Source organism: Eurytemora carolleeae, unplaced genomic scaffold (genome assembly GCF_000591075.1).
Source record: "Eurytemora carolleeae unplaced genomic scaffold, Eaff_2.0 scaffold178, whole genome shotgun sequence".
Classification (NCBI taxonomy): Eukaryota; Metazoa; Arthropoda; class Copepoda; order Calanoida; family Temoridae; genus Eurytemora; species Eurytemora carolleeae.
In genome coordinates this window covers 862-9,616 of record NW_019396294.1, presented here as the reverse complement: position 1 = coordinate 9,616, position 8,755 = coordinate 862, and the positions used below count along the sequence as shown (strand labels likewise).

Here is an 8,755-nt window from a genome sequence, read left to right as displayed (position 1 = left end):
CGGCCACAGTTGTCTTTGAAAAGTAAGACTATTACCAATCAAGAGCGAATAGGCAGTTCAGGTTACCCTGAAATTACCCAAATAAGTGAACGGTCCCTTTAAGGTTAAGTTATAAAATTCCAAGTCATGCTAGTCATAGCTTGCCCATAAATAAGCCTAATAATCTCCCATTGTTTCATCCACAGTTAAAGGCAGTCAGGCAGTGAAAATATGCACATTTGGCGCCAAGACAATACAAAGAAGAGGTGTAAAACCTGTAGATGAATTAGATGCGTATATGTTTATAAAACAAAGCATTAATATCTACGCAAAGTGAAAGGTTGCAATTCTCAAGTTATTGCAGATTTGGACAAATGAGTTGAATGAAATCAAGATATCCTTGTTTTTGTATCTTAAACATAAATTGATTGTTTTCTGTTGTGGTTTCTCTTGGGACCATGGGAGGTAAAAGAGAAGAAACTTAAAACCTTCTTAACAAATAAAAAGACAATATTTTAAAAATTTCTGCTCAGCTAAAGGTATACAAGGTACCGTTGGGAATCAGGCATGATAGTCTTTAATTTAGGGGAAACTTGGGTAGGTAGGTTGTCAGCAGAGCTAGATGGACGCGTTTTTACAACCTGTTTGTTCAGTAAATAAACGATTTATAATTCATTCGTCAATTAACTGTCTGATTGAATAAAATATGCGGTTGATTGTTTTTGCTTTTCTCAAACGGGTTTATTTATCTAAACGCTCCAATTTGTACGCCATTTTTGCTATTTTTTCTTAACAACAGCAATGTTCAAGAAAAATTTCGTTAGTTCATCTACAAAAATGGTGTCCATCTCTAATTGAAATATTTTGTTCGTCTACAAAAATGATGTCTATCTCCAGTTGAAATATTTTGTTCGTCTATGAAAATGATGTCCATCTCTAGTTGAAATATTTTGTTCGTCTATGAAAATGATGCCCATCTCTAGTTGAAATATTTTGTTCGTCTATGAAAATGATGTCCATCTCTAGTTGAAATATTTTGTTCATCTATGAAAATGATGCCCATCTCTAGTTGAAATATTTTGTTCAACTATGAAAATGATGTTCATCTCTAGTTGAAATATTTTGTTCATCTATGAAAATGATGTCTATCTCCAGTTGAAATATTTTGTTCTTCTATGAAAATGATGTCCATCTCCAGTTGAAATATTTTGTCGGTCTATGAAAATGATGCCCATCTCTAGTTGAAATATTTTGTTCATCTATGAAAATGATGCCCATCTCTAGTTGAAATATTTTGTTCTTCTATGAAAATGATGCCCATCTCTAATTGAAATATTTTGTTCATCTATGAAAATGATGTTCATCTCTAGTTGAAATATTTTGTCAGTCTATGAAAATGATGCCCATCTCTAGTTGAAATATTTTGTTCATCTATGAAAATGATGTTGATCTCTAGTTGAAATATTTTGTTCGTCTATGAACATGATGTCCATCTCTAGTTGAAATATTTTGTTCATCTATGAAAATGATGCCCATCTCTAGTTGAAATATTTTGTTCTTCTATGAAAATGATGTTCATCTCTAGTTGAAATATTTTGTTCATCTATGAAAATGATGCCCATCTCTAGTTGAAATATTTTGTTCGTCTACAAGACCGGTTTCCGAAACTGGGTTTCATTACGATACTTTGTCTTGAGTATTGGGTTCAGGCTAATTTGCACACTATGCAGCACACCCACACAGGTTTGGAAAAATTAAGATTCTGAGAAAACGTCCAAACATTCAAATTCTTCTAATCTGAAATCGGGTTCACAGCAGGGGGAGATAGGAAAAGACTTTTTACCATATATAGACAAAAACATAACCCCCCCTCTCTTCTCTTTCTTTCCCTTTTCCAAACCCACATACAACTCCTTTCTAGTTTCATTCAATATCCTCCTCCAGTTTTAATGCATCACTGAGTCTTTTCGTGAACAATGCAAATGTCAGATCGCCATTGTTTATGATTAAAGGGAATGTAGACTTTATTTCAAGTGATTTTCCGGTTTCAGAGTTGCATGTCTGACTTTAAATGGTACTCCTTAACAAATTTTCTAAATATGTTATCTTCGTTATTGTATATGCATCTAATTGGTGCTGCTAGCCACCCTATGGGGGAAACCAACCAAATTCCAATTTTTTATCTGAGAAGGATAATATGCTATTAACCTTCCTCCATGGTTTTATAAAGTGTAACCAGTATGAGCTCAAGAGCTCGGAATAGAGTTAGTTCCATTGATGTAACCCCTCTAGTTCTCTTACGGACCCAGAGCTAAGCTAAGATTGGATAGTTCTATTGATGTAACCCCTTCAGTTCTCACACTGACCCCGAAGCTAAGCTCAGATTGCAAGTAGTCCGGCCTGTAAGCATGACAGCTTATTAGCTCTTTTATATAGCACAGGCCGTGCAAAAAGTAGGGCGGATAATAAACCACCTTGTGTTTAGTTGCAGTTCCAATCAAGATATTTTATCGGTTAGAAATCTTGCATTCAATGTGTAGAAACTCAACTCGCATGGCAAATCCAAGCCGACCTTTACCTCAGGTTCTATTTTAAAACTCAAGCCAATAACCTGGCTCTCCGAGGTGGCGTTAATAGTACTGGCCAGGCTAGAGCGGAAAAGATCAGTAGTCTTGACAAAGAATTGGAAGAGGAAGATCGATTCTTCATATGAGGCGGAAGAAAGGCAAAGAGTTCCTCTGAAAGATCTAGCTTTATTCCAATGAGAATAGCATGAAATATTATCTGCTTTTTTAATGCTGTAAATACATTTTTTCCTATATTTTGTAGATTTATTCATATCAGTTCAGGCTTTGACATTTCTTCGACTTTTAATTGTATTGTATAAAACGCCACTAATGTGCAACCAACCTCCAAATTCCATCCTGCCATTCTGTAATATGTATGACACAAAATACTCCCTTTGGCTTTGCTTTCTCCTATGTACCTATGTATATGCACCAAAGGCGCCAATAACTTCCCTCTGTTGCTGTTTCTGCCCCAAAGACGCCAATAACCTTCCTCCACCGTTGCATATATCCCAAAGTTGCTTGGAAGCCCCTATCCGTTATTGTATGCACCCTGTAGGTTTTTATAACTGTCATTTGCCAGCTGTAAGGTGCAAAGAACCTTCCTTTTCCAATGTTTCAACCCTTAAAAAGTTATTAACCCACCTCCACTGATATATTTGCCCCAAAAGGTGTCATAACCTCCTTTTGTAAATGAATCCGCCCCATAGGTGCCATCAACCTTCCTCCACCAATTTATCTGCCCCAGAGGTGCCATCAACCTCCCTCCGCCAATGAAATTGCCCCCTACAGTGCCATCAATCTTCCTCCACCAATGTATCCGACCCTGAGGGGCCATCAACCTCCCGAAGCCAATATATGCGCCTTTGAGCTAGGTGCTATTAACCTTCCTTTGCTGATTTTTCCTCCCCTGAGGTGACATCAACTTCCCTTCACCAATGTATCCTGAGGTGGCATTAAACTTCCTCTGCTTAAGTATCCGCACCTGAGGTGCCATCAACCTTCTTCCGCCAATGTATTCGCCCCAGTAACCTGTAAACCCCCATTCGCCAGCTTTCCATTAGTTGTTTAGTTGCATAAATATGCAGAATTTCAAACTTCTCCTCATGCTAAGGTGAGATTCTGAATATTGTGTAGGTTAGGCTTATGCATGTCCTTAAAGGGACTGTACGCATAATTTCAAGTGACCCTCCATGCACGCCATGTTTGCAATGCCTGATTCACTGTGGTATCCTTAAAAGCTTTTTTTTGATCAAGTATAAATAGATATGAATATTTATCATGTTATGATTTCTCTACTGAAGGAACTTGTGCATTTTTAATAATGGAACAAATATTAAAATTACCAGAAATATACACTTTTAAACCTTGAGAAACAACCATATATTCCACATTATTGACCAGTTAAAGGTTTCAAGGGTACTGTTGTGAATCGGGCATTGCCATATTTGTCTGGAGGGTCTCTTCGAATTACGCTTACATTCCTTTTAATGTATAATTGGTGAAATGTTAACTTGTGTGGGCGGTGCAGGGGAGTGGGGGCTTTATAAAAAACACATTACAAAACATCAACATGAGGGGAAGTACTGCTTTTCTGTCTATTTCAGCCTGAAAAGGAGTTCAAACATGATCGTGTCGAGTACGCCTACATTACACAAACGGAAATTCAAAATGGTGGTTATTCTCCATTTGGAATAAATTCCGAGCTATTTATTTTCTTCTCTACAAATTAGATTCCAAAAACTTCACCCCTTCATAATCACGGCTATTCTAGTCACAAATTTTGGCGCATTTTCGCATCTGTGCAATCATTTTGATTTTTGATGAGTTAAATTTTCGTATATTTTTTTGAGCCCAATATATAGCAACATATATTAACCCTATCAACGATAAGGCCCCCCTGTGGTTTGTTCTAAATAGCACTAAAGCGGCTTACATTATGAGCGCTAAAACAAAGGAATTGAGTCTTTGCCACAAACTCTGATTTTCTAATCACTATATCACTGGAACCAAATGTTGAAGACCTTAGATATTTCAAACTATGAATTCAGTTAGATCAAATAATCTGAGTTTGAAATTTCAAAGGTTAACAACATCGAGGGCTAAAGATATTGAGGTTTAAATATTTGATTTTGTTCCAAAGACTCAATTCCTTTGGCCAAAACTGAATAAACCGACTGTGCATATCTAGCTCCCTGGTTAGTGCAGTTACCTTTAGTAAGCATTAAACTTTATTATTTTACGTTCGTTAGTTCAAGGTTTCTACAACTTTACGATCGAGGATTAGAATTAATGATTGAACTGAGTGTTCGCGTTAAAGGGACTGTACGCGTAATTTCCAAAGACCTTCCAAAGCAAAGATGGCAATAGCGCATTCACAACGGTACCCTTTAAAACTTTTTCTGATAGAATGTAAATTAGACAGCAATGTTTAAAGTTCAAAAAAAAATGAATTGTTTTTTTTTATACAAACGTGACTTGCGCAGGAAGACATAGGAGTTATATTACCATGAAAAACAACCATGTCCTTTACATTATTGACCAGATAAATGTTTAAAGGGTACCGTTGTGAATCAGGCATTGCCTTCTTTGCTTTGAGGGTCACTCTAAATTACGCTTATACTGTCCGTCTAATTAGGACAGGGAATCAAGAAAAATCAGTGAATTGAAATGCATGTTGCTTTAATGAATTCATACTGCAGGAGTGTCATTTAATTTTTTTTTGTTAAATAAGGTTGTCCCACCAAACATGAAAGTGTAAAGAAGAGCTTGAATATCGTCATTAATCGTAGAAATTTAAGGCATTCATTTATCAACCTACTTTTACATTGAAGTATGCATTTTTGTGCAATCAATACTACCAGAGTTATTAAGAATTTTGTTCATATTTCAATATATGAAAGAAAATCATAACTAAACAAATTTTTCATACGGTTAAATCCTAAATATTAAATACATCGAAAGAAGTTTTGAAATGTCATCTTGACAATTTTCCAATGGGTTTTTATACTATTTTACGTAAATCTCAGTATTTGCTAAACTAAATGAATAGCCATGAATATGCGGGAACAGTTTTATGGAGCTCCTCTCCATATAATCATTTGATTAAAAAACTAATTATCTGCAACATTCCATTATCAAAAAGTGACCAATGAGACATTTGATAAATTCTTTCGATGTATTTAATATTTAGGGTTTGACTGTATATCTGGTAAGCAGACCACATTTCGGATTCGCTTCTATTTTTAGTGTGCAGGCGAATTAATGCCAAAAATTAGCACAAAGGTCAAATACGATATTAAGTTCGGCTCTAAACTATCATGATTTATGAGACACCCTGTATAATCAGGAAATAAAGAAATCTAGTTTAAAAGTTTTATTTCGTGAGACATTGAGAAAAGTATGCAATTATGCAAAATTGAATTGAAATTGAAATTAAAGCTTTTCTGAGATTGAAATAATTTTATTCAAATTTTCAAAAAATGTGCACAATACAGGATACAATAAGATCTTTAAAGAGTTTCCACTTTTAAAATAAGATAATTTTAGTTTTCGAGGAGGGGAGGGGGGGGGGGTTACGCCCCTTAAGTGTTCCGTAAACTCAATTCAGATGTTTTTCGTGAAAATCACTTTTATTCAAATAAATTCTGAGAAATACTAATTGATAAATTTTGTTTAATCCAATTAATCAAAAAATAAATAGAAATTTCCTTTTACTTGTTAATTTACACTTCTATTTAACATTTGTGGAAAAATGTCGCAGGAGACTGTGGTAAACAGAATAATACAGACAGAAGACGACAAAAATCTGTGTAAGAGAAAGCAATCCTTGCACCTAAAATTTATACCAAATTGTAGCAATCGCATACTGCCAGCCTCGATTTTTAGCATCTTTTTTTTTTAAGTCTAATTTTACAGAATACAGAACCTTCATTTTTTTATGTTTTCTCTCCCGTTTTTTTTACACTTTCTTCCGCATTGCAGCCAATTGCAAAGATCAGTGCCTTACCGATATCTTTTTGCATTTTTTACTGTACAGGGTTCCCCACAAAGGATGAGAATTCAGAGACGACTGTATAAAGACCACATTCAAGGCATATGACTTTTAAACTAAGCCATATTTGATAAGTTTCAAGTTATCTTTACAGTCTCATCCTTTCTCATCCTTTGTAACCTTGTAGTGATTACCAAAAAGATAGAGGAAACTGGCAAATGTACAAAAATCCAAATATTTATTGCGTAATCTAGTTATAAGGCAAAAAATGTACCAAAAAAAATACGCAAATTGCAAGAATTAATTCATTTTTGAAAATCCCTTGACCCAGCAAATTTAAATGTGCAAAAACATTTGCAAAATGTTTTAAACTTAAATGGTTCAAGAAAAGCGAAAGAGTGCAAATTCCCTTTAATGGCGTCTGTGCAAAAACTTGTGCAAAATGTCTTTGCAAAAATTGTGCCATCTGCTTGCTTTGTTATAGGCTTTCCAATAGCTATAAAATGTTGAAATCTAGTGAATGGAAGTAGGTCTAAATAGATATTTAGTCTGGTATAGGTAAAATTAGGCATCTTTTAGCTTCAAGTTAGGGACATGTGTCAGGTAGAAAAGCCAGAAGATTTGAGCTTCCTAGCTCAAATGCTTTTTGAGTTATCGAAAAAAACGATGGGGGGGGGGGTTAATTTACCCCCCCCCCCCAGGCTAGATAGGGCTAAGATGATATCAGTAGTTGGCCCATGCGTAGCCAGGTTAACTACTTCCCTTTTGTTTCTATTTTTCAGAAATAGAACAGCTTTTAATCATAAATACCTCGCGGTATATTTTATCAAAAGAAAGATTTAAGACGAGAGTTTGTTAGCAATTTTTCCATTACCGCTGTCTTTGAATAACTAATTCACTAGATAAATAGAAAAGATAACAATATTCTGATCACGTAATAATAATAAAAAAAATAAAACAGTCTCTACGAAGTATTGTTATTTGTTTCTCTGTACTTGGATTTTCATGCTGAAATAGTGTACATCTTATATAGACGACAAAAACTAGATAAATTGTTCAATAATATGATTAAAAACAACGATAAACATATGTATCATAGATATATATATATCAGTTTGTTGAGAAGAAACCTCCATCTTGAGATCTTAACCCAGCCACTGACTGATTAGGCCTAGCCGTTGGCATCTAAAATAAAAATTTAAAAGAAAGAAATACCTTTCAAATGGCAATTGCAAGTAATATTAAAATCTGATATGTTTTCAATCTAAACTTCTCTTATTGAAGAGCTAATGTAAGGAACAGATATTTTTTGAATTCCTTTTCTTTTCTTTTCTAATATCTGTGCATAAAATCAAAACTAGGCGAAATACGAGGTTCCAAAGTCGTACCTATCTTGCTTAGGGACCGAATTTAATGAATTTGAGCTAGGTTACTGAACCAGCTGCCGCCGTTGGTTAAAATCTGAATCAACCCCCCCAGCAAGAAAACCCACTCTGCTTTCCACTTGTACTCTTCAAGAGAAGGACTCCTTTTATCCACCGAAAATGGAGAATCCTCCTCATCTCCTCCTGTTGTGCAGGAGTCAACCAAAAAAGGAATTCATTAGAGATTCCTTTTGAGGAGAGCTCCACAGTTACTCCTCAAGTGGAGTACTCCTTTCTTCCACCAAAAACGGATGATTCTCCTTATTTACTTCTCTTGTGGATAATCTTCCTCATACCTTCCTTTTGAGGAGAGTTCTCCAAAAGAGGAGCTCCGTAGGAATTCCTTTTATTGAGAGTTTTAATCATGTGACAAGACCAGCAATTCATAGTTAAGGATTCATAAGGATCTAAATCGGTGATCCGGTGGTAGGAAATTCAACAACCTCTCTTTTTCATAAAGTTCGGTCCCAAGTTTAATCCTTACTTGCAGTTTTGTCCCCAAAGGTTGCAGATGCATGTAGTGCCAGAGCAGCATGAGTTCGGGGATAAACTACAGGATAAACTGTGGGGAGTGCAGATACTCCATCTTTAAAAAAATCATCGTTTCTCAATATATTTTATATGTTTCTTTTCTTCCTTTTTTTTCAAAGGAAATAAAAACTTGGTTTAAATAGTAGTTGTCTAATATCATTTCATAACCTAATATTTTCTTTGCTATTTAGAATTTAATAGTTATCCTATTTTGAATTTGATATTTTGTTTCTGCGTGTTTTCGATATCATTTCTTTTTC

General features: G+C 35.0%; 1 long non-coding RNA gene across 1 annotated transcript; it reads right to left on the bottom strand.

The window, feature by feature from the left end:
• Positions 1–6,456: 6,456 nt before the first annotated feature.
• LOC111700385 (uncharacterized) lies at positions 6,457–8,548 on the bottom strand. Its single transcript, XR_002764982.1, has 2 exons — positions 8,449–8,548; positions 6,457–7,725 (listed from the first exon to the last, which is right to left on the bottom strand). It is a non-coding gene; the product is annotated as an uncharacterized LOC111700385 (long non-coding RNA).
• Between the last annotated feature and the right edge of the window lie 207 nt (positions 8,549–8,755).